This window comes from Taudactylus pleione, unplaced genomic scaffold (assembly GCF_031769625.1).
Source record: "Taudactylus pleione unplaced genomic scaffold, aTauple2 ptg000352l, whole genome shotgun sequence".
Classification (NCBI taxonomy): domain Eukaryota; kingdom Metazoa; phylum Chordata; class Amphibia; order Anura; family Myobatrachidae; genus Taudactylus; species Taudactylus pleione.
Window position 1 is genome coordinate 3,314,182 of NW_028284753.1, and position 27,212 is coordinate 3,341,393.

At 43.2% G+C, this 27,212-nt stretch overlaps 1 long non-coding RNA gene across 1 annotated transcript in view; it reads right to left on the bottom strand.

Annotated features, from left to right (window-relative positions):
• Positions 1-689: 689 nt before the first annotated feature.
• Positions 690-27,212, bottom strand: part of LOC148508622 (uncharacterized) — a 34,132-nt gene continuing 7,609 nt past the window's right edge. Inside the window, exons 2-4 of the long non-coding RNA XR_015869557.1 lie at positions 4,099-4,181; positions 3,779-4,002; positions 690-1,195 (exon numbers count right to left, since the gene is read on the bottom strand). This is a non-coding gene — a long non-coding RNA (uncharacterized LOC148508622). The remainder of the gene's footprint in view (positions 1,196-3,778; positions 4,003-4,098; positions 4,182-27,212) is intronic.

A 27,212-nucleotide genomic window follows, 5' to 3' on the forward strand; every position in this document is an offset into this window, starting at 1 on the left:
ACTTGGAGGAAGAGGATGAAGGTTAAGTGGTCAAGGGCAAAACCAAGAGTGACCAATGTGTGGTTTGCATATGAAGAGGATGTGGCTCTGGACAAAGGGGTCATAAGCATTATGACCACCTGTTTCAGTGATACTCCTCCCAAACAAGTGGTCGCAAGAAATCCCTGATGTGGCAGAATATATTGGAGGAGGTCAGCTGCTCCAGGATGCTGAAGCACACTGTAGATGTGTATTAAAAAGTGCTTTAGCTATATAAAGTGGCACGTGAAAAGCAAAATGGCCAGAGAGGCCAAACACCAGAGGCAGACTGGTGACGGCTCCCCCTTCCAGCAGGAGTGCCTTGTATATGAAGAACCATTGCGCTCCATCATCCTGCCAGAGGTGGTTCAGGCTGTGCATATCCATGACACAGATACCCAGCCCAAACAGAGTGAGTATTATCCTAATGATTACCTTTGTCATGTCATTTTAATGTGTTTACGGTGACATTTCTGTTCTTATCAATGAAATTTAAACCCATTCACCACAGTACTTAGCAAACATTGTCCATTGTTTTGTGCATACCTGTTTTTTTGAATTATTGATGCTAACTAATATATGTGACCACACAGCCATTTTATTTTGCTTACACATATTGTATGTTCTTTGGTAAAAAAACTCAATATATGAACTTCAGTAGTGAGTGACAAAGCAAAAGGCAGATTTATTTGTTTGGACATTTGTAAATTCATTACAACTATGTAGACGTGCAAAAGGTAAAACATTAGGCCAATGCTAAGCACAGTTGCTTGTCTGCTCTGCTAATGTTTTGTACAATGGTTTTCTTTTGTTGTTTGGTACAAATTTCCTTGCACATGTTATTTTTTTAAATGTTTTTCCATGAATGCAATTTGCTTTAATATCTCAATATTGCTTTACAGGAAAAACTGGCATTGTCAAGAAAAAAGTGTCCGACCACCCTTAAGGCAGGATTGCGAAAGGGCAGGTAAATACATTTTTCATATTGTGCCTTGGTAAATAATGAACACATTCTTGGCTTGAAATTTACACATGCTTCATTTCTTTAAGGTCCATCTTCAGCAGGACAATCTGCCAGACAGCCACGGTTGTAGTGAGAGTGGTTCCAGTGGTGCATGAGCTCTGGTGCCAAAATGGACAGAGGGCACCCATCCAGGGTTCCGGAATTCATGGGGCACTGCACAGTATGACAGCCACCTGTTAGTTTTATCTCGGTTTGTTTGCTCTATATCCTAAATAAGTTATGTATCTGAGATCTGTTTCTACATTTTATGCTCCTGAAGCTGCCCAGATTGTCTCCTCTCTGGCCCTCCCTCCTCTGTGATCATCTTCTGTCAGCTCCCCTTTCCTGTCAGATTGGTTATATTCACTTCTCACCTCTTTAATTCCCTCCACTCTCTACCCTGTGATCAGTTCTTTGCCCCTGTGCACTTCTTTTTTATTGGCTTCTGTCACCATGCCTCTCTGATCGACTCTTTGCCCCTCCCCTCTCCTTTCTTATTGAAATATGTCTCTACCTCTCTCTTCTCCTTTTCTTATTGGCTTCTGTCCCCACCCCTCTCTGATTGGCTCTTTGTCCCTTCCCTCTCCTTTTTTATTGGCTTCTGTCACTACCTCTCTCTGATTGGCTCTTTGTCCCTCCCCTCGCCTTTTCTTATTGGCTTCTGTCACTGGCCTTCTCTGATTGGCTTTGCCCTTCCCTTCTCCTTTCTTATTGGCCTCTGTCACCTCCCCTCTCTGATCAGTACTTTCCTCTCCTCTTTGAACCCCTCCCTCCTTCTCTCCTCATCAGGCCTGCCAAGAGCCACCCAGGTAACAGGGAGGCGTGGCCTAATTGCAGGAGGTGTTGTCACGCCCCCTTCCCAGGGGAAAAAAAAAGTTTGCAGTGCCGCATGCTGGGGAGGGGGGGGGCGCTCTGAGCCCCCTCAGCCCGGCGCAAAGCCAGGGTGGGCACAATCAGTGTGATCGCTCCCCCCCACAGGCATAGGAGACTGCTGTGGGTGCTGCTCAGCAGCCACGAGCAGTCTCTTGCTGCAGCTCGGCACATGCTGTGTGCTGGGCTGCTGTGAGGGAGGGGGGGTGGCGCTGGACCCGGGCCCCCGCCGGGCCCATCTGTACCCGCCCCGTCCCCCGTCCCCCCCCTCTCGGCACCCCTGCTCCTCATTCATTCATTCATTGTGCTTCAATGGACTTAATAGTTACACATCTGGGATAAAATCCTTAACTACAGTTATAAGGTATGAGTTTTAAAAGAGTCACTGCTTTGCTATTTAAAGTAATGGAGGTGTTCCCAGGCTTGACCATACAAAAGGTCTATTTGAAAAGAAAATATTAGGAGACCTGAAATAATAATAATGGTGGTAGACAGCACATGGTTAGTACTGTAGTACTCACATTAATATAGGTACAATGTAAATTTGCACATTAGGAGCAAACTTAAGAAGGGAGCTTCCCATAGGTGTTCGCACTCTGTGAAAGCTGCTTGGGGTTGTAACTGCAGTCATAAGCTATCACCCTGTGGAATTTCACTCTAGAACATGTACACTGTCAATTTATGTAAAGTGATCAGAATATATAATACAATCTTCTCTATTGACTAATAACAATGATTCAAAGGAGATAAAAGCTAGATCCTAGGTGCTATACATAAATAAAGCAGTGCCAAAGCCGCTACCACTTAATGCATCACCAAAGCATTCTATTCCCCCAAAATGACCTTAACGCCCAGCATGATACTGCCACTGTTTGCTGTTTTTGTCTTCACTTCAATAGTCCCCCACTGGCTGGCCATACCCCACTGGCACAGTTCAGTACAGGGAGAAAGGGGGGGAGGGCCCTATGACATGTTTCCATGCTACTCCACTGCAGACAGCCACCACCGCCACCGCTTTCTGTTGGCAGTGGGGAGACCCAACATTCCCAAAGTCCATCCACACCACAGATCCCTTCCTGTGCTCAGTCATTTGGTGAGTATCTATAATGAAAAAAGCCATGCATTATCATTGTGAATTTCAGGCTTATGACTTTGCAAACTGCGATCATTGCTGCGATTACGCATGCAGTCTCTCTGCAATGATATGCTAATCCTTAACGATCACTAGGCTGTCACAGCACTACATAGGGACGCCCACCTTACCTTACACACATCCGTAATGATTAGCAAGACTATGAAACCATCAGAAATATTGAGTGCCATTGCAGCCTCATGCACACTTGCACTAGCTCTGACCTTACTCAGGAATTGCTAACCTCATCGCATGTACTGAGCACTCGAGCTGCATAGGGTATCACAGTGGATAATTTATATATGCCCCTGCAACAGCGTTTGAATGCACTGGCACGTCTGCGTTTCACCAACCACCCCCCGTCACCACCCACAAACGGCACTTCCTGTCAATCACTCTGCGATGGGTCTGCGTAGTCACTGCAATCGCAGTCCTGATCGCAGTGGCTAGTTCGCACATGCGCACAGCGATGCATATACATTTGCAGAACGCAATCATCAGCCGATTGCGTGTGTAATCATAGTTGTGATCCGTAATGAATCAGGTCCTTAGGGTTTCATGTCAGGAATTGCTCTATAAAGTGGCGAAGCACCATAGTGGAGAACTTTTAACATAAGAAAATTTCTCCATGTACTGCAAAAAGTACAAATGTTTCATGAAAAAAGCTTGTGTACAGCTACATGTTCATTATGCTGTATTCCACAATAGATCATATTTTCGACTTTGTAAAAAGCATCATACAACAAACTCTTCACCTTTCAACCACTGTACGAAACATCTGCATATTGGAAAGACAAGCTTCTTTTTTTTAGGGTGCCCTTTCCTGTTTGGAAATCTTTTCTTTTTGGAGCCAAAGTCCACACTTAGTTATTCTATTTTGACTTGTTTGTCATCTATGCACTCATACTTGCATATTATTTTCCTTTAGATCCACACACTGAAGGTCCTTGGTCACCAACCTTACAGCCACTTGGTCATCCTGAGGAAACACAACCAGAAGAAATGGTTATGTTACATATATGTCCGGTGACACAGTAACAGACCCAAACACTAAGCCCACCCAGCCCTGACTTACAAAATCCAGCAACAAATACAGCTGCTGATGCTGCCTGCACATTCTTATCCTCTATGGCAGCATTCCATGACTGTCATGTGGCACTAATAAACAGAAAAATGGAAAACCTGTCACAAATTACCAGGCATTTGCATAAGCGTGACAAATGGCCTTCTACTACTGTATAAATGCAATTTTGTTGAGCCTAAATGAAAATGTCAGTAGGCATAACAAAAATGTAACTGGGATTTTAGAATTGTTGACCAGAATACTTGAGACACATACTAGTGCTTAACACTTGTTTTAATGAGATTTTTTTAACGCATGTTCCAAAGTCAAACTAATGGTCTAAGGGACATGAATCAAAACATTATAACTTTCCCTGAGGCTACAAGTAGCACCATTAACAATTAAAACCCCTCACCTGCACCAACACCACCTAGGCATGGTGGGGCCCACACCAGAGGTGGAGCGGCAGATGCAAGCCAATCATCACCCTCCCCTAGAAGGAGACATTCACAATAATGTCGTATTTGTATGCTGAAAAAATCCAAATATGTTGCACTTCTATTTCTATGCTGAAAACTAAAAGGTTTGTTATATTTGTATGTTAAAAAACAGCTCTTTATATTTATATTTGTTCCCTTATTGAGGCATTTTTATTTTTCTAACTAGCTGACTGTCACAAAAAGCCAGTAACATTATATGCAGGTGCTGACACTTGTTAAAACTTATTAATTAAAAACAGTTCATTGTTTTATTACTTTTTCTATTAGACTATAAAACCTATTATCATATACAGTACTAATTTGTATTGTGGATCTAACACACCTTAAAATGGAATGGGTATGAATCCTGGCAACTGAAAATCCCAACACCGGCAGCCTGAAGAGAGAAGATCCCGACAGGGAAGGTAAGTACCCTATCCCTACCCCTCTCCCCCCCTAATTCTCCCTTAGTGGTGACTAACCCTAACATCCTCCCCTAGTGCCTAACACTAACCTCCACCCGGGGGTGCCAAACTCTAACCACCCTTACCGCACCCTAAACCTAACCCTCCCGGAGGGGGGGTGCCTAACCTTAACCTCCCCCCAAAAAACCTAACCCTATTCATGCTACACTCCTAAAACCGAACCGCCCCCCCTCCCCGCGCTGCTTACGCTAATGCTGTGTTCCGGCATCGGGATTACGATAGGCGTCGGTATTTCAATGGCTATCTTAAGTACCCTGTTAGGATTCAGATGATGGTATTGAGACTGCAGGTCTCATAACTACATCCCCTTAAAATAATGGCTAAATGACTAGGAATACTTTTTATGAGTAAAATGTGTAAACACACATATATCTTAGTGAAAAAGTGTGTGAGCCAAATACAGTCACATACAGTACTTTATTGCAAAGTGACATTTTTAAAAATATCACTAATTAGCATGCCAATTATATGCTGCTGAAACAGAGACACCCTAATAGTGTGTTTTTCAGATGTTGATGTATGTTGATGTTTTATTGATATGTAAAGTGACAGACAGTAGTACCTTTTTATTTATCAAGGGACATTGACCCTACTTCATAATTGCTTTCCGTTTACAACTGTTAAAAATGCAGATGTTAATCACTCATTAAAAACTGGCAACATGATACATTACAGGAGTTGCTACAAGCTTTACACATGTACTTCCAAATTTCAATTTACAAGATATCACCTGATTTGAAACACCTTAGATAAGTAGTTTACCACAGGTGAGGTAATACATCAATTTAGAGGAAAAGCAAGACACATAATTTAACATTTGCTGCAATGGGTAAATTGTGTCTGATGTACATTAATTTATTGGATTTCTTAAAACACATTTGTTTTTAAGTTAAAAATAACAATGTTGTGTAATATACTTACACTGAAATAGTTGGCAATCAACGAAGCCCTAACTTGCATCTCACTTTTTGTGGTCATAGAGTAGCCAGATGAAACCAGTAGCCCTGACTGCTGACAGTGCATTGCATTATGTGGTGGGGGATGTTAATTAAGGCAAATATTATGCAACACACAGCAGCAGAGCACAATGTCAGAGATTTTATCAATGGAATACAACATAGCCTTTCAAATTTATCAAGAGTGCGGAACCTAGATTTTAATAGCCCAAATGTATGTTCTATCACAGATCTAGTGGATTTATGTGCTTTATTAAACATCCGTACCCCAAATCCCATGTGAAGCAGATAAATGTCATTGAACCTTTAACATGCCAAAATTTATAGGTGTATAGTGAGTAAGTAACCAGAGGAATGTGTACTTACCAATCAACCATCCATCTGGCATTTGGTCCGCCTCAAACTTAACACACAGGGATTAATGACTGAGAATAAAGGAATCATGATATGAGCCAGGATGGCAAACCACAACACCCATGATTCTTAGGTTTGCATCACAAACCACCATAATGTTGGTAGAATGGCTGTGGTGCCTGTTCAGATAAAAATGTGCATGCGCTTTAGATGGTCTCAGCTTAATGTGTGTGCAGCCTATAGCACTCAGGACATTGGGCATACCTATGAGCCTATAAAAAGTTAACCTGATATCTTGCCACTGTGACTTCTGGCTAGGGAAGCAGATATAGGTGTAGGGGAGGGTCTTGAATGTAGTAAGGACTTGGCCTGGGTAGCAGGAGAGGGTTGCTTGCGATATGTCTCCCTCCCTCCCCATCACTGACTGAAAGTAACCAGTAGCAAAGAAGTGCAGAACAGCCAGCAGTTTTTTTAGGCCTGATAAAGCTCATGACCATGCACTGTCCGAATCAGCTTTGACAAGGTCACACAGGTTCATTACATTATAGCGGTTGAGGCAAAACATCTGTATAACTTGCATTGAGGTTATAGACACTGCATTGAGGTTCAATTGCCCAGGGAAGAACCTAGGCCTATGTGCTCTGTGGCACCCTACCTGCTGGTTTCTCTGTTTTGTTTCTTGCCCTTTTAGTCAGCTGGTACAGAGTATATGAAATAAGCACCTGTGCAGACAGAACACAATATCCTGCCTCAGCTATGCTTGTGAGCAGAAAGAGAGTGCTGCAGCTGAAATTGTGAGCTTTTATAAGCATCCTGATTGTGTTGGGGCTAATTAAAATGATTTTCACATGTCAACACGATTTGTAAAACAAGTGCATTGATTTCTTGCATTGAGGTGTGATTTGGGTGTGAGTTTCATCGATATGGTAAACACGATTCTTAGTGAATTTGTGATTTACATTGGTACTGTACCAATGTTTCAGCATTTGACAATGTTTGCTTTGATGTTGAAATGACATGATTTTATTTGCGAAGTCATGTTTGACATGCGATATCCATGCGAACTGACCATTTGTAAATACCTGATTTGCAAAAATCTTGATTCTTAGTAAATTTCCCCCTATGTGTATGTTTATTATGATTTTTTAGCCACTATACTGTATTACATTTGGATCAAAAATGAAAGAATACGATTATGAGGGAGATTTATCAAAGTTTGAAAAGAGATAATTTGGAGAAAGATAAAGTACCAACCAAACAGCTTCTAACTGTCATTTTTTAAACACAGCATATAACATGACATTTACAGTAGGTGTTGAATGGGTGATACTTTATCTCTCCCCTCTTTATCTCTCTCCAGGCTTTAAATCCGAACCCCACATATTTTAAAATAGTGAAGGTGAGATTTGGGATATGTTTTATTCAATTAAACATTATTTTGCAACTGTGTCTGTGTCTTCTATTTACATATTTTATACTTTTGCCATAATAGGATCTTAGGGACTGTGGACCATTTTATTTGCAACTCCTATACACTCAACAGGCCTCCACTTACCAGGTTGGGTCTGGTTTTAATGATGACATGGAAATATCGTACTCTGGTTGGGTATGGATTGCCGGTGGTCAGGATGCCGCTGGTCAGAATCCCGACAGTGGCATCCCGACAGAATCCCGTCACCCATAGGTAAGTTTGCTAGCACTAACCCTCCCTCTCCTACCCTAACCCTCCCTCCCCAGTGCTTAAACCTAACCTCCCCCCTAGTGCCTAAACCTAAGCATCCCCTCTCCGCCCCCTAAACCTAACCCTCCCTCCCCGATGCCTAATCCTAACCCTCCCCCTATTGCCTAACCCTAACCCGCACCCTAACCCTTCCCTAACTGACAATACTTCCCTTCAAGATGCCGGAGGTCGGAATATGGGTACCGGGATGCCAATGCTGTCAGGATTTTGGCACAAGGTATTTAGACCGTCGGCATCCCGCACACTGGGATGCCGACTACATCCCATCGTACCCATCGTACTCATAGGTGTCCCTGTTTTGTGGAAATTAACACCCTACAGTCTAGCCAGAGACTTGTTTCCATAATAGTATTGGAATCCAACAATTGTGGTCTCCCTGTTTTAGTGGAAAAGAGTCGCAGACTGTATATTTCCGGGGCTGGTGTTATGGCACTCGCAAGAGCAGTTAGTCCATGTGACATCTAACCATACTAAAACTAAATGTTTCAGTAATAGTCTTCCATTTGGATTGTATTATTATTATTAACAGAACGTAAGCAACCAAGTGATAGGTGCCCTAGTGGGAGTGAGCAGATGAAATTAGAAGTAAGGAGAAGAACAAGAGGGTAGAGGGCCCTGCTCTTGAAAGCTTACATTCTAATGGGACACGTAGCTTGGGCTTACAAATTGGAGGTTCAGACTAACTGCAATTAGAGCTTTAAAATCATATCTTATGTACAGTAAGATTATTTAAAATACACATACAAAACAAAAATGCAGTAGATCCATTAATATTAGTGAGGGTTACTGTTATCTTACCCAACATGAATTATTTATATATGCATCAATATGAGTAATTGCAGATGAATTTCCATGAAAACATGCTTTTCTATTGGAGATTTTGCATGTGTGGAAAAGGTTTTAATGTGTATTTTTATCTAGTACCTTTTACAAGATGATTGCTATATTTCTAATGGACTACAATTGCAAATTTCTGGTTTATCACATATTAAAACACTGCATGTTTTATAGTTAGTACACTTTCAGTTATTTTCCTACTTGGGTTTTAAATGATGACACTTAATACAGCTGCCACAAAATGGATTTAATACTAACAGAATTGCTTAATCAGCAGCTTTGATCTTAAGATCAAGAAATAACTAATGCTGGGCATACACTATACAATTATCTGTCAGAGATCTGTCCAATCTGGCTGGTTGGAATGAAAATGTGGCTGTGTATGGGAGCAAACAGAAAACAGAAAAATGGAAAACCTGTCACAAATTACCAGGCATTTGCATAAGCGTGACAGCAGGCATTCTACTATAAATGCAATTTTGTTGAGCCTAAATGAAAATGTCAGTAGGCATAATAACAATTTAACCGGGATTTTAGAATTGTTGACCAGAATACTTGAGACACATACTAGTGCTTAACAATTGTTTTAATGAGAGTTTTTTAACGCATGTTCCAAAGTCAAACTAATGGTCTAAGGGACATGACTCAAAACATTATATTCAATATGAAACGTTAACTTCACTGTCGAAGTTAACGTTTCATATCGGAGTTTTTACCTGCGTTAAAGTATCGGGCGCGCTCCCGCTTATACCCGTATTCAATATAAAATTAACGAAAACGGGAAACTCCGAAGTTGGATTTGCGTAAAGTTACAAATTTTTCCTTAAAATAATTGTAAGACCCCCCTAAAGTAGTAAAAACATGGGGGAACACTATGGATACCTCCTTTTTAGCCTTTAATTGAAAGTCGGGGATTTAAATAGCCGCAGCAGGTGTTTTTTTCCCGACATTGAAGAAGTGATGCAGAAGAGCACATAGGTTATTTTTTTCGTTTTTTTAAAGTGGTCCCATCAAATTTGGGGTACATGAAAATGGGTACTAGCATATTTTTATGTCCCTAAAGTAAGTTTTTAAAAATTCTGCATTTGTGCACCTGCCGCTATAATTCTATTCTAGAAAACATCTGCCGCATACTTGCAGAATAGCCCTGAACCTATTTCCCTATTGTTAAACAATTTTTTCCCATTTTTGTTTTTCACCCCAATTTTTAAATTCATTTCTTGGGGTGTCCCTATTTTTTTTTTAAACTTTTTTTTACACAGTTCTTTTTTAAATGTCATTCCTTGGGTGCAGGCTATTTTTTTTAAGCCTGCACCCCTAAACCCCAATTCTGCACTTTTTTTTCGACACCTATTCAATGGTGAAAACTTATCCCCGTTTTTTATCAAAGACTTTTCAAAACTGCGATAAGTCTATGAAATTGAATACGGTGTAAAAGTAAAACCTGCGATAATGACGTCATACCTCCGATATTAACGCAAAAACGATGTTATCGCACCCATATTGAATATATAACTTTCCATGAGGCTACAAGTAGCACCATTAACAATTTAAACCCCTCACCTGCACCAACACCACCTAGGCATGGTGGGCTCACACCAGAGGTGGAGCGGCAGATCCAAGCCAATCATCACCCTCCCCAAGAAGGAGACATTCACAATAATGTCGTATTTGTATGCTGAAAAAATCCAAATATGTTGCACTTCTATTTCTATGCTGAAAACTACAAAGGTTTGTTATATTTGTATGTTCAAAAACAGCTCATTATATTTATATTTGTTCCCTTATTGAGGCATTTTTATTTTTCTAACTAGCTGACTGTCACAAAAAGCCAGTAACATTATATGCAGGTGCTGACACTTGTTAAAAATTAATTAAAAACAGTTAATTGTTTTATTACTTTTTCTATTATACTGTAAAACCTGTTATCATGTACAGTATTAATTTGTATTTTGGATCTAACACACCTTAAAATGGAATGGGTATGAAGTCCTGGTGACTGAAAATCCCAACACCGGCAGCCCGAAGAGAGAAGATCCCGACAGAGAAGGTAAGTACCCTATCTCTACCCATCTCCCCCCTATTTCTTCCTTAGTGATGACTAACCCTAACATCCTCCCCTAGTGCCTAACACTAACCTCCACCCAGGGCTGCCTAACCCTAACCACCCTTACTGCACCCTAAACCTAACCCTCCCGGAGGGGGGGTGCCTAACCCTAATCTCCCCCCCAGGGGTGCTTAACCCTAAACCTCCCCCCAAGGGGTTCCTAACCCTAACCTTCCCCCAAAAAACCTAACCCTAACCCCGCTACGCTCCCAAAACCTAACCCTCCCCCCCCCTGCTGCTAACGCTAACGGTGCCTCGGACTTACCTTATTTGGGCTGGTGTCCTTCGGTGTTTCGGCATTGGGATTATGATTGGCGTCAGTATTTCAATGGCTATCTTAAGTCCCCTGTTAGGATTCAAATGACGACATTGAGACCGCAGGTCTCATAACTACATCCCCTTAAAATAATGGCTAAATGACTAGGAATACTTTTGAGTACGAGTAAAATGTGTAAACACACAGACATCTGATTGAAAAAGTGTGTGAGCCAAATACAGTGACATACAGTACTTTATTGCAAAGTTACATTTTTAAAAATATAAGATATAGGTGTAGGGGAGGGTCTTGAATGTAGTAAGGACTTGGCTGAGTTAGCAGGAGAGGGTTGCTTGTGATATGCCTCCCTCCCCATCACTGACGGAAAGTAAGCCAGCAGTTTGTTTAGGCCTGATAAAGCTCATGACCATGCATTGTCCAACTCCGCTTTGACAAGGTTACACAGGTTCATTACATTGTTGCGGTTGAGGCAAAATATTGAGTGTATTAGTGTTCTGATATTGACAACACAATTAGAACATTTCTTCCCCCTCGCCAAATAAATAGCACATCATCTATGTAACACCAAAGTTTTAACCCCATCTCCGAAATTCATCTATAGAAAGGCTGCCAATGTTAGAAATAATTTAGTTGCGAGTGCCCTTCCTATGAATGGGACTAGACTATTACCCAAAAATAAAGGGCTCTATAGATGTGGAGAATGAAAAATGTGTAAGTCGTGTCCAGGTGAACGAAAAATTACAGAATTCCACATCAATGGACACACTATAAAGATTGCAGATTTTATTACCTGTCATACCAAGTACATCATTTATGCAATTGAATGTAACTGTTAGCTTGTTTATATTGGTAAAACCATTAGAGCAGCTAAAATTAGATGGCGGAACATGTAAGAAATGCTGTGAGGAGATTGGAGACGCATCCCTTCTCACAGCATTTCAAAGACAAACATAACTGTTCGATTACAGGCTTTAAGAGCTTTGTAGCCATATCATTAGTAAAGATTAATTGGAGACATAATGATAGAGATAAAAGATTGGCCCAAACAGAAATGAGGTATATCTACAATTTGAACACTAACAGACTTAAAGGCCTGAATGTTGACTTTTTAAGTTAAAAGGTATATTGATTAGTCCTTTATCTATGTATAAAATTTGTCCGGTTTATGTAGAGGTTTTTGATGTATTTTTATGCATTTCTCTGTGTAGAGTTTATATGTACTCTCCTCGTCTTTTTTATTTCTTTATTTTTGTTTATATGTATACTTACTCATTGTATAGAATTCATATGTTCGGCACCTGTTTAGATATAAAATCCGGGTGCTCTGTGCTATATGGTCATAATATCATAGGGTCACGTGATGGGAAGACGGACCATCTTTAACTATTTATTTGGATTTGTATTATCATAAAGTTTTGTTACCGAGAGGTAGCGGGCTATTTTAATTACTAACCTGGTTTAAATAACTGGGAAGTAATAGTATTTATTAATCCATTTTAAACTTAGGTTATCTTTAAATTTAACTTTTTTCTTTTAATGAAACTTTATTATATTCGAACATCTAGTCACATGAGTGCTGACTCCATTACTATATTTCTTTATGTAATACGGACAATATGGCGCTGCGGATACCAGTGCCGTTTGATCCTGTAACAGGGGTAAGTCAGCGTTACGATGTAGGTATGCTACTAAGATTTTCATAGGAGACATATTGTATTTATACTCATAGTCACTCCACTTGATAAAGACGCAAGCGAGCATTGAAACGCATTGTGAGTGACAATGAACATACATCCTGTGCCTGCAAAGCCTATTTCTTACCATTTCAATAGACCACCCGGGTTCTATACCATCTGGAAAAGTGTATAGATTAGGCTTGTTACAATCTGGTACGGATGTATTATTGCTTACATATACGTTTTAAACATTAAAAGCTGATTTTTATCTACATCCTGAGTTTTTCTTCGCTTTCATATATGTGACCAATGGGAAGCTGAGGAAAAATATATATGGAGAAAAGAAACCTTTATGAGTCTGCAATAGATCTTGTTGATGTAAGCTTATAGTAAAAATCATTTTATGCATCTTCAGCTATGTGCACTAAGGGTGTATACTACTATTGAGCACATCCTTGGGAATCGGTGGATTAACCCTTCAATAACTGTGTGCATCTTTAACAGTTATGTAATCTATTTTACTGTATTTTGTCTCTCATATTACGAAATCCCATGTTGGAGTTATGAGAAAATAAGACAGCTTTGTTGGAATATTACAGCTGCACATTTGGGATTTGTGTTTCCCTTTGGACTATTACCTTTATTTATGTATGTATATGAAGTGGTGTTTCATTATAAAACCAGAGCTGCTGTGAGGTGTTGCGCCCTATATTTTAGTGTGTTTTCCGTCAAATCGCTTTTTTCTGTTTTCCAGTGTTTTGTGAGCAAATGATGTATGTCATTTGCTACCATACATTACTAGATTTTCATTCCAACCAGCCAGATTGGACAGATATCTGACAGATAATTGTATAGTGTATGCCCAGCATAAGTGAGTGTTCCAAGATGAATTGTTGATGTAGCATAGTCACTAACCACAGAGCCAGAAGAAAACTGACAATGAAATAATGTAAGGAGTGGGAAAACTAAAGTAAACTAAACATAGATAAATTCTCAACAAAAAGCTACAATTTACATATGCAACAAAAAAGTAATCATGTTAATTTTAATTATAAACTATTGCATTTTAATAAATAAAACATTTTTATATCTGAAAATATCATTAAGGCTATATAATAAAACAATTATTATTTTTCTTGCAAGTCGAGATGGCAACAGTCAAGTAAATATTTTAACATTATTGCTCAGTTGCAAATCAATATGATGGTATGCTTTGAAAAAGAAACTTCTCAGACCACACAGGAAGTTAAATCAAACACGCTGTTATGTTCTGGGTTGTTTGTGGACCCGGGGTGGTAGCAGGAGTGATCACAGAAGCGGGTTTGAATATAAAACTAGTTTTTTTTAATACGTGCTTGAGTAGACATAAAATATGGCAGTAAATAAAAGTCCAGGTATATATAAACGTTCACTAGAGTTCTGTGGTGGGAGTAATGGGTTAATGTCCAAGTAGAAACAATTAGAACTGTCCAGGTGTGCAGGTAGTGAGACTGGAATAATCAACCAGGTATGCAGGTAGTGATGCAGGAAATAATAAGGCAGGTATGCAGGTAGTGAACTAAGGCAAATGAGCAGGATGTCAGCAGGCTCAGGCACTCAGGTATGGGCAAGGGTGGTGGAGGAAGTGGGGTAGTCCAGCGGAAGCTAGGAGCTTACAGGCAGACTGGCAGACAGCAATTCACAGGAACAGGATAAGCACAGAGAACTCCCTGTCAGCTAAGCTGAGATACATGTTGCACTGGCAAAGAAGGAAGGCACTTCCGCATCACATGGCCAGAAGGCAAAATGGCGGCACCCATGCCAAATGGAACAGAGACGCCGCCAGGCCTTACCAGCGCAGAGTGACAACAGGTCTGCACAACAATGCGCGCAGCCAAAGCCAGACACCAGCTCCACCACCAGCCACAATGACCTCACAGGTAACACCCGCCTAGCGCCATGCTGAAATACCCTGGCCGTGACAGTACCCCCCTTTTGGGGGTGGCGTCAGGACACTCACTAGGCTTCTCCGGATGGGCAGAATGAAATCTCCTGATGAGCGTGGGAGCGTGGACATGAGCATCGGTCCAGCAACGTTCCTCTGGACCATAACCTTTCCAGTTTAGCAAATACTGTAGATGACCTCTGCGTAGACGAGAGTCCAAGACCTGGGCACCTCAAACTCAACTCCTCTCTCAGTCTGGACTCGAGGAGAAGCAGGTAGAGCACTGTGGAACCTATTCAGAACTAGGGGCTTTAATAAGGAAACATGGAAGGAATTATGGATTTTTAGGTATGGGGGTAACTGTAGACGATAGGCCACTGGATTAATGACTTCTGTTATGGTGAAGGGACCAATGAAGCGTGGTGCAAATTTCATTGAAGGATCTCTCAGACGAAGATTCCGGGTGGACAACCAGACCTGGCTTCCAACTTGCATGCGTGGAACTATTCTACGCTTCCTATCGGCCTGGGTCTTATAGCGAGAGGATGCCTTCAGCAAATCAGACAATACTTGAGTCCAGATGGCAGCAAAATTCCGCACAGTGTCCTCCACGGCCGGAACATCAAAAACAGGCAGGCTTCGGAATTCGGGAACACGAGGATGAAGGCCATAAACAACCTGAAATGGCGTTTGTTTAGTTGACGAGTGGTAGGAAGCATTATATGCAAACTCGGCCAACGGCAGCAAGGCAGCCCAATTGTCCTGGGAAGATGTCATAAAAATTCTTAAGAAAGTCTCTAGATCTTGATTAACTCTCTCGGTGGAGCCGTTGCTTTGCGGAAGGTAGGCCGTGGAAAAGTTTAACTTCACTTGAAGAACAGAACACAAAGCCCTCCAGAATTTTGCAGTAAACTGCACACCACGGTCAGAGACAATTTCAGCAGGAAGGCCATGAAGACGAAATATGTGTTGGACGAACAACTGTGCCAGGTCAGGAGCAGAAGGTAACTTCTTCAAAGGTTTATAGTGGACCATCTTAGAGAATCGGTCTATTACAACCCAGATAGTATTGAAGCCTTGAGAGACTGGCAGGTCTGTAACGAAATCTATGGAGAGATGCGTCCATGGACGTGATGGAGTGAGTAGTGGAAGCAATTCCCCAGCTGGAGCTTGTCGTGATGATTTATGCTGGGCACAGGAAGAGCAGGAAGAGATAAAATCCATTATATCTGCCTTCATAGAAGGCCACCAATAGTGTCTTTTCAGGAACTCCAAAGTCTTCCGAGTGCCTGAGTGCTCTGCGAAGCGAGAGGAATGTGTCCAAATGAGAAGCCGTTTCCTTAATTCCGGGGCCACAAATGATTTTCCTGTAGGAGGCTGAAGTTGTAATGCGGCGAAAACTCTTGATTCCAAGACAGGGGTATTGCTTTGATTTTCAGATTGATCATCACAGAGGAGAGATCTCGATAGGGCATCAGCCTTCTGATTAAGTGCTCCAGACCGGAAGGTCAGGGTGAACTGAAACTTGGCAAAGAATATTGCCCAGCGGGCTAAACAAGGACTCACACATTGAAAGTTTTTGAGAAATAGGAGATTTCTATGATTCGTAAATACAGTAAATGGAAACTTAGCACATTCTAGTAAATATCTCCATTCCTTCAACGCCAACTTTACAGCTAGTAGTTCTTGCTCACCTATGGCGTAGTTCCTTTCGGCAGGTGAGAATGTTTTATAAAAGAACCCACAAGGATGGACTTGACTGTCCTCATAACGTTGAGACAGGACTGCTCCCACAGATTCAGATGATGCGTCTACTTCCAACAAAATAGGCCTGTCCAGATCTGGTTGTCGAAGAACTGGTGCTGAGGTAAAGGCCTGTTTTAGAAGATGAAAAGCAGACTCTGCCTCGGGTGACCATTGGGCAGGATTAGCACCTTTGCGGGTCAAGGCTGTAATGGGAGCCAGCAATGTAGAAAATCCCTTAATGAAGCGTCTATAATAATTGGTGGAGCCCAATAATCTCTGGATGGCTTTCAGTGTCTGAGGTCGGGTCCAATCCAGAATTGCTTGTACCTTCTTGGGGTCCATTTCCAAACTGGAGCCAGAAATAACGTAGCCGAGAAAAGGTACACTGGGCACTCCAAAGACACACTTCTCCAGTTTGCAATAAAGGTGGTTTTCTCTTAAACGGGTCAAAACTTCTTTAACATGTTCTTGATGTTTAGCCACAGAGGGTGAAAAAATCAATATGTCGTTCAGATAGACAACAACTGAAACATATAACAGATCCCGGAAAATCTAATTAACGAAACTCTGAAAGACAGCAGGGGCGTTGCACAATCCAAAAGGCATTACTAAATATTCAAAATGTCCATCTCTGGTATTAAAAGCGGTCTTCCATTCATCGCCAGCTCGAATACGAATGAGATTGTAAGCCCCTCTCAGATCTAATTTAGACAAAATGACAGAGCCATTGACCCTATCAAACAACTCAGTAATCAGGGGAAGAGGGTATCGATTCTTTACAGTAATGTCGTTAAGGCCTCGATAATCGATACATGGTCTTAGACCACCGTCCTTCTTGCCAACGAAGAAAAACCCAGCTCCAGCAGGTGAAGTAGAGGGGCGAATGAACTTCTTAGCCAGGTTGTCCCGAATGTACTCGATCATGTCTTGAGTCTCAGGCAAGGATATCGGATAGGTACGAACACGAGGTGGTATCTTATCAGGTATCAAATCAATTGGACAGTCTAATTCCCTATGAGGAGGTAAGATATTTGCTTGCTGCTCAGAGAACACGTCGGTGAACATTCTTCTGCCATCCCTTGGGAATGGCAGAAGAAACTAATGGAACTGTCTTTCTTACAGGTTGAATTTTTGGAAGACAGGATTTCTGACAGTCCATACCCCATGAAAGAATCTGCATAGAACTCCAATCAATCCTGGGATTATGTTGACGCAACCAGGGTAGACCAAGAATAATTTCTTGAGAGGCCTCTGATATCACCAGGAATTTTAAGGACTCAGAATGAAGTGCCCCAATTCGGACCAATACTGGTTGAGTCTCCTTGGTGACTATCCCGTTAGTTAGAGGACATCCGTCTATACAGTTCAGAGAGATGGCATGATTGAGAGACAAACAAGGAATCTGAAATTTATCTATGAAACTAGACGCTATGAAATTTCTGGCTGCTTCCGAGTCCATTAGAGCAGTAGCAAAGACAGGTTTGGGTTTAAGATCCAAAGCTAGGGTAATTGTGAAATCTTTAATTTTTGGAGACGGGCTCATAACTCCTAACTTGATGTCTCCAGGGTCAGTTAGAATTTGGCATTTCCCGGTTTATGGGGGCAGGAGATCAGCAGGTGACCGGACTCTCTGCAGTACAGACAGAGGTTCTTTTGCATTCTTCTGACGTTCTTCTTTGGAGAGGTGTGCATGATTCACCTGCATAGGCTCCTCTTTAGTAGGAGAAGGCATGGGACAGGTAGAAATGGAGGGGGCAAATGATCTTTGCCGGTCAGTTCTGTGTTTTTCAGCCTGATGTTCCCTGAAGCGTAGGTCAACTTTGATACACAACGAAATCATGTCGTTCAGATTAGTAGGAAGCTCTCGAGTGACTAGATCATCCTTTAGTCGGTCTGACAACCCATGCCAGAAGGCCGAGGTGAGGGCTTCTTCATTCCATTTGAGCTCTGATGCTAAATTCTGAAATTGCACGGCATATTGACTGACAGGACGGACCCCTTGGCTCAGTGTCATGATGTTTGATGATGCTGATACAGTACGCCCAGGTTCATCGAAAATCCTACTGAAGAATGACACAAAGCCTGTGTAATTATCCAGCAGCGGATCTGAGCGCTCCCAGAGTGGGGAAGCCTGGCCGGATAACAGAGAGACTATATAAGCCACTTTAGTTCTTGCAGTTAGAAAGTTGTCAGGCTGCAGGGTAAAATGTATGTCACACTGATTTAGGAATCCTCGGCAGAGTTTAGGGTTGCCGTCAAATTTACTTGGCAAAGGAAGATGTAAGCGGGGAGATGATCTGCCTCCTGTATTCCCAGACGCTGATGCGGATGTAGTTGCTGGTACTCCAGGGGTAGAAAAGGAAGTTTGCAAACTATCCTGTCGCTTAGACATCTCTTGCAAAAAATTGAGCCATCTGATGCTGCATGTTTTCTAGATTTTCTAAACGACCAGAAATGCACCGGAACAAATCCACTCCTGACTCCTGATACGTGGCCGGCTCCATGGGGCCAGTGCAAACTGTTATGTTCTGGGTTGTTTGTGGACCCGGGGTGGTAGCAGGAGCGATCACAGAAGCGGGTTTGAATATAAACCTAGGTTTTTTAATACGTGCTTGAGTAGACATAAAATATGGCAGTAAATAAAAGTCCAGGTATATATAAACGTGTACTAGAGTTCTGTGGTGGGAGTAATGGGTTAATGTCCAAGTAGAAACAATTAGAACTGTCCAGGTGTGCAGGTAGTGAGACTGGAATAATCAACCAGGTATGCAGGTAGTGATGCAGGAAATAATAAGCCAGGTATGCAGGTAGTGAACTAAGGCAAATGAGCGGAATTTCAGCAGGCTCAGGCACTCAGGTATGGGCAAGGGTGGTGGAGGAAGCGGGGTAGCCCAGTGGAAGCTAGGAGCTGACAGGCAGACTGGCAGACAGCAATTCACAGGAACAGGATAAGCACAGAGAACTCCCTCTCAGCTAGGATGAGATACACATTGCACTGGCAAAGGAAGGCACTGAACCTTCCTAAATACCCCATGCCATGCTGTTACTGGCCGGAGGGAACATGTGACTCACCAGGATTGGCCAGCCGCATCACATGGCCAGAAGGCAGAATGGTGGCGCCCATGCCAAACGGAACAGAGACGCCGCCAGGCCTTACCAGCACAGAGTGACAACAGGCCCGCACAACAATGCGCGCAGCCAAAGCCCCCCGCCAGACACCAGCTCCGCCACCAGACATCCCGCGCCACAACGACCTCACAGGTAACACCCGCCTAGCGCCATGCTGAAATACCCTGGCCGTGACACACGCACTGAGTTGTGGAACCTAATTCTGTAACAGGCAGCAATTCATGACCTGTTGCTTTCCACTGACAGGACCATTCCCGCATGCTCCCAATGCTCATCGCCCCGTGCACAAAAAAATGTATTAATTTATTTTTTTAAACTACACTTGGTGGTCTTGTTAGGTCACCGGCCACCAATGCACCCTGGAGAGAGGTCCGCAGCACCCCAGGAAGCCGTGGCGCACAGTTTGGCAACCACTGGATTTCACGCATTTGCTTTTAGATCACTTTCATACAATGTCAATTAGAAAACACTGGGCCTGATTCAGAGCAGCACACAATGCCAATGTTCATGGAGTTGGATGATTTTTTGCTACTGCTGTGCACGAAAATCCTTAAAAACTCCTACGGCACATGAGTTACACAGTGTGTATGCACAAAGGCTCTGTTGCGATTGACATATATATGGTATCAGATATGTCTTAGAAATCTGCTGGGCTTTCCTGGGTGGTGACTGGGAGGTGGTTAAACAGTCGCAGGAAATAGTCAATCTTATGGGCCTGTTAAGGGAGTGTCGTGGGCATATCGCTGAATTGTTTGTGTACACAAACGCTTGCTCATTCACTCTGGAGGCCATACTCAGACAGAAAATCTGCACCTGCCACTGGTGCAAGTTTCAGTGGTTGCAACCGATGTGGACTACTCAGTCCTGGCACATTCATATGCACGGATGTACATCAGGAAACGGCTCTGTAGTGACATTTGCATTAAGTTGTACACGGGCGACCGCTAAAATGCGCAGATACAAAAGTGCAGGGCTACCATTAGAACTTGTGGTGCCCCCAACCTTATTTTATTACTTACCTTCTTTTTCTGGTCTCTCCTCTGCAATGCAATTTTCACTCATTTGGAGTTCTAGGGAGTGGAATTCTGCTGCAGAGTTCCACCCCTATGTGACATCACGTGTCAGGACGTCACATATAGGTGAAGCTCCCTGGACCTGCAGGAATGATTCACAGCAGGCTGATGCGCAAGGAAGGCTTGTTTTTATGATGTGCATCAACCCGCTGTTGTTGTGCAGCCTGGTGCAGCTCTCTAGGTATCGGCGGTAGGAGCTTATTACTATTAGTGTTTTGTCCTGGCAGTCTCCTCCCATGATGGCAGCCCTGAAAAAGCACCTACATCCACCTCTGAATCAGGCCCACTGTGTCAAGAGGTTTAAACAAACTCATGGTGTTTTTTGGAAATTCATAGTTTTTGGGGAATAAACCACACACATTATAACTTGTTTCATTATTACCTTGTGGACATGGCTATTCTTAAAATCTAAAACACTTTATGGACACACAAGGGGGAGATGTACTAAGGAAAAGAGATATAGTGGAGAGAGATAAAGTACCAACCAATCAGCTCTTCATAACTGCCTTCTTACAGGCTGTGTTTAAAAAATGACAGGATTGGTTGGTTTTTTATCTCTCTCCACTTTATCTCTCTCCAAGGCACACCGAAAAAACGGGCATCATTATATACATATTTGCACATCAATGACCTTAAGAGGTATAGTACAAATTCCTATTCATAAGTGTCCTTCAACATATAAAATAAAGTTACTGGTGAAATCCTTTTTATCTTGATGATAGGAAGATGAAATTATTTCTCTTTAAGATCCTCATCAGAAAATATATCTCTAGTCAGGTGATCTAGGTGAGTTATTCAGAAGATATTCATCCAATATATAAGAAACATGAGGTAGATATAGAAATATATAGGTAGTATTTTGGACCCATCACTAGCTATTGTGCAGGATCTCACAACACTTTTCCTAGGTCTTGTAGAGTCACAACTTTGATCACAGTGGCAAGTAGTAAAGTTACCAGGTGTAAGATCCTTTTCTCCATTTCATGTATTGGGCAAGTTTGTAACTTTCAGATACAAGATGCCCCCTAAAACAATCTAATCTTTGTCAGTCAATCGAAAATCTTCAGTCAATCAATCATTTAGGAAACAGAGATTAACAGTTTTTAGTAGGGGTGTGCACCGGCCACTTTTCGTGTTTTGGTTTTTGATCTCGATCTTTCTTCGTGTTTTGGATCTGGATTGGTTTTGCCAAAACCACCCTTCCGTGTTTTGAGTTCTGGGTTTTTTATCTGTATTTTTTTGAAAAAAGCATACAAATAGCAAAAATCACAAAATTTGTGGGTTTTTCTGCTCCTATGATATTATTAACCTCAATAACCTTAATTTCCACTCATTTCCAGTCTATTCTGAACACCTCACAATAGTGTTTTTATGTCCATAAGGTTGCACCGAGGTAGCTGGATGACTATGCTAAGCGAAACGAGTGGGTGGCACAAACACGTGGCCCATCTAGGAGTGACACTGCAGTGGCAGACAGGATGGCAGTTTGAAGAACTAGGCCCCAAACAGTACATAATGCAAAGAAAAAAAAGAAGTGCAAGATGGAACTGTCCTTGGGCCCTCCCACCCACCCTTATGTTGTATAAACAGGAAATGTACACTTTAACAAACAAATCATTTCAGTGCCAGGGTCTGCCACACGACTGTGGCTGAAATGATTGGTTTGTTTGGGCCCCCACAAAACAAGCTGGCAATTAATCTGTCCCTGCACAAACTGGTTCTATGGAGGCAAGATGTCGTCCTCATCCACCGATTCCTCACCCTCTTCAGTGTTGTGTACATCCTCATCCTCACAGAGTATTAATTTGTCCCCGCTGGAATTCACCCCCACAGGTCCCTCTGTACGTTCTGGAGGCTGGTCTCCCTGGAAGAGTTGATAATTCATTTTTATGAACATCATCTTCTCCACATTTTGTGGAAGCAACCTCCTACACCTTTCGCTGACAAGGTTCCCGGCTGCACTAAACACTCTTTCAGAGTACACACTGGAGGGGGGGCAACTCAGGTAAAATAGAGCCAGTTTGTACAGGGGCCTCCAAATTGCCTCTTTTTCCTGCCAGTACAGGTACAGACTGTCTGACATGCCTACTTGGATGCTGTCACCGATGTAATCCTCCACCATTCTGTCAATGGTGACAGTATCATATGCAGTGACAGTAGACATGTCAGAAATTGTTGCCAGGTCCTTCAGTCCGGACCATATGTCCAAACTTGGTTTTGCCTGCCCTGTACCACCGCCAGCGGGTTGCTTAGGATACCTAAGTTGTTTCCTGGCAGCCCCAGTTGCGGAAGAAAATGAAGAAGGAGCTGTTGACATGTCACGTTCCGCTTCAGCTGACAGTGGTGTTTTTACTAGCAGGTCTTTGCACCTCTGCAGGCTTGTGTCGGCCGGAAAGAGAGACACCACATAGGCTTTAAACCTAGGATCGAGCACTGTGGCCAAAATGTAGTGGTTTGATTTCAACAGATTGACCACCCTGGAATACTGGCAAAGCGAATGAAGGGCTTCATCCACAAGTCCCACATGCCAAGCGAAATCGCTCCGTCTTAGCTCCTCCTTCACTTTCTCCAGCTGCTTCTGCAAAAGCCTGATGAGGGGACTGACCTGACTCAAGCTGGCAGTGTCTGAACTGACTTCACGTGTGGCAAGTTCAAAGGGCTGGAGAACCTTGCACAACACGGAAATCATTCTCCACTGCGCTTGAGTCAGGTGCATACCCCCTCCTTTGCCTATGTCATAGGTGGATGTATAGGCTTGAATGGCCTTTTGCTGCTCCTCCATCCTCTGAAGCATATAGAAGGTTGAGTTCCACCGCGTCACAACCTCTTGCTTCAGGTGATGGCGGGGCAGGTTCAAGAGTGTTTGCTGGAGCTCCAGTCTTCGGCACGCAGTCGCTGAATGGCGAAAGTGGGCAGAACATTTTCGGGCCACCGAAAGTGTCTCCTGCATGCCCTTGTCACTTTTCAGAAAATTCTGCAACACCAAATTTATTTTGTGAGCAAAACAAGGGATGTGCTGGAATTTGCCCAGATGTAATGCCCGCACAATATTGGTGGCATTGTCAGATATCACAAATCCCCAGGAGAGTCTAAGTGGGGTAAGCCACTGGGCGATGATTTCCCTCAGTTTCTCTAAGAGGTTGTCGGCGGTGTGCCTCTTACTGAAACCGGTGATACACAGCATAGCCTGCTTTGGAACGAGCTGGCGTTTCTGAGATGCTGCTACTGGTGACGCTGCTTTTGTTGCTGCGTAAGGTGATACATCTACCCAGTGGGCTGTCACAGTCATATAGTCCTTAGTCTTCCCTGTTCCACTTGTCCACAGGTCCGTGGTTAAGTGGACATTGGGTACAACTGCATTTTTCAGGACACTGAGGACACTTTTTCTGACGTTTCTGTACTGTCTCGGTATCGCCTGCCTAGTGAAGTGGAATCTAGATGGGATTTGGAACCAGGGACACATTACCTCAATCAATTGTCTAAATCCCACTGCACTAATGGCGGATACCGGATGCATGTCTAACACCAACATAGCAGTCAAGGCCTCGGTTATACATTTTGCTTCAGGATGACAGTTGTCGTACTTCATCCTCCTCGCTAAGGACTGTTGGAGGGTCAATTGTTTAGTAAAAGTAGTGGTGTTCCTACTTCCTCTCTGGGATGATGAATGACTCCCAGCAGCAGCAGTAGGCGTAGCAATGCAGAATCCTCCGGAGGAATCCCAGATAGGAGAGTCAGTCATGCCAGTGACATGGCCTGCAGGACTACTTCCGATTCTGACTAAGGAGAAAATTGACGAGGATGGAGTTGACGGTGTGGTTTGCAGGCGCTTGGATAAAACAGGACAAAGGGATTTAGGTGTCCCTGGACTGCTTACGGTCTTAGTCAAAGTTTCTGAACTTGACAGTAACTTTTTATGAACGCGCTGCAGGTGACTTATAAGGTAGGATGTTCCTAGGTGGTTAACGTCCCTACCCCTACTTATTTCACCTTTACATATGGTACATATGGCAAGACAGTTGTTGTCCGGATTTGGATAGAAATATTGCCAGACCAAAGAGGTGGAATGCTTGGTCTTCTGCCCAGGCATGACCATGATGGGCTTTTTCATCCCACGGACAACAACTGTCTCCCCCAGAGCCTGATTTAAACAAACCACATCACCATCAGATTCCTCCTCGCCAACTTCCTTCTCAGCGCCAGCTAAACCAGTATCCTCATCCTGTTGTACTTCAACAGTTACATCTTCAATTTGCATATCAGCAAGTGGACTGTGGGTGCTCTTTTCAGCACTTGCAGAGGACGTGCAAATGGTGGAAAGAGCCACCTCTTCCCGTCCAGTGCTGAAAAGGTCAGGCATCGCAACCGCCACCACACTTGGACTCTCCTTGGGGATTTGTGATATCTTCTTAGAACGCATAGAACGCACAGTTCTTCGCTGTGCTTTTGCCAGCTTAATTAGTTTAATTTTTGTAGCGGGAGGTGGGCTTCCATCGTCATGTGAAGCTGAACCACTAGTCATGAACATAGGGAAAGACCTTAGCTGTTCCTTGCCACTCCATGTCGTAAATGGCATTTTGGCAAGTTTACGTTTCTCCTCAGATGATTTAAATGTTTTTTTTTAAGGTCATTTTCCTGAACTTTGTCATTTGGGATTGTATATGCCCTCTACTATGATATTGGGCATCGACCTTGGCAGATGACGTTGATGGCATTTTATCGTCTATGTCATGACTAATGGCAGCAGCTTCAGCACTAGGAGGAAGTGGTTCTTGATCTTTCCCCATTTTATTTTTAGGGGACAGAGTGCTCGCTCTGAATCAGGGCCGGGTTTTTTTTTTTTTGGAGCTGCCTCTTGGCCGCTCGCATAGCTGTGGGTGACCACCCACAGCTATAGCGAGCGGCCATGATGATGGTCGCGATGGTCAAGACCATCTGGCTTGCGGCGAGACCCTTGTGGTAGGGTCTCGTTCATCGCAATCCCCAGAGAGCTTTTGGCTCTAACAGAGCCGGAAGCACTCTATTGACATCACTTGTGATGTCAGTGGGGCCACCCCCAAACGGCAGGCATTCTCATGGGAACGCCTCCATTTGGGCAGCCACCCTCCCGGCCCACCCACAAAACGGAGCAAGCTGTCACTCAACATCGACAGCTCGCCCCCTTTGGTGCGAGACCCAGAGCAACGGAGTGCCCATTGCTAGCCAGGTCTCGCGCATGCGCTCAACGGAGCCGGCTCCGTCATGCGCATGCGCTGTGGGCCACCATCGACCCGGTTGCGAGCACTCAGCGCTTGCGACCAGGTCTGAATCAGGCCCAAAGTTTGGTCCTCCATTTAAGTTATATTGATTGATATATATGTGTGGCTAAGGTGCACAAAAACACAGAAAAGAAGAATTTAAAAGTTTTTTTGGAGTGCACTTTGGGGGTTACAGCACCCTTTAACGGTCAAGCCAGCTGGCCCTTGATTTATGACACAGGCGCACGCTTGGCGCTGCTCCTTTGTTGATGGACGTGCGGCTACAGCGCAAACAATTCACAACACAGAAAAGAATAATTAAAAATATTTATTGGAGTGCACTTTAGGGGTTACACCACCCTTTAACAGACTTATGGGATACAGGCGCACACTTGGCGCTGCTCCTTTGTTGATGCACATGCAACCACAGTGCACACAATTCACAAACACAGAAAATATTTTTTTATTTTTGTTGGAGTGCACTTTGGGGGTTACAGCACCCTTCAACTGGCAAGCCAGCCGGCCCTTGATTTATGACACAGGCGCACACTTGGCACTACATTATTGATGCACATGTGGCTACTGCGCACACAATTCACAAACACAGAACCATTTTTTATGTTATTTTTTTTGGAGTGCACTTTGGGGGAGCACCCCTAATGGACAGACCACCCCCTGGACAACACTACAGCACCCCTTTAGGACTACAGCCTTTATGGGACACTGCACAACACAGCCCAGCCAGCCCCTATGACAGCAGCACAACACAGCCCAGCCTGCCCATATGGACAACAGCAGCACAACACAGCCCAGTCAGCCCCTATGGACTGAGTGGACACAGCCCCTATGGACAACAGCAGCACAACACAGCCCAGCCAGCCCTAGCTCCCACCCTCCCTTTTCACTGTCCACAGCCGGAGTGAGAAATGGCAGCCTTTGCTGCATGTGTTTACAAATAAATATACTTAATTTTATTTCATGCACTGTTACCATTATTTTCAATAACCAGACCTGTAGTCACCCTCATACTTACACACACGGAAGTACGAGTCAGCAACCAGGGAGAACCAGCGGAAGCCGTCAGGTAAGTTCAATCCAACTTACC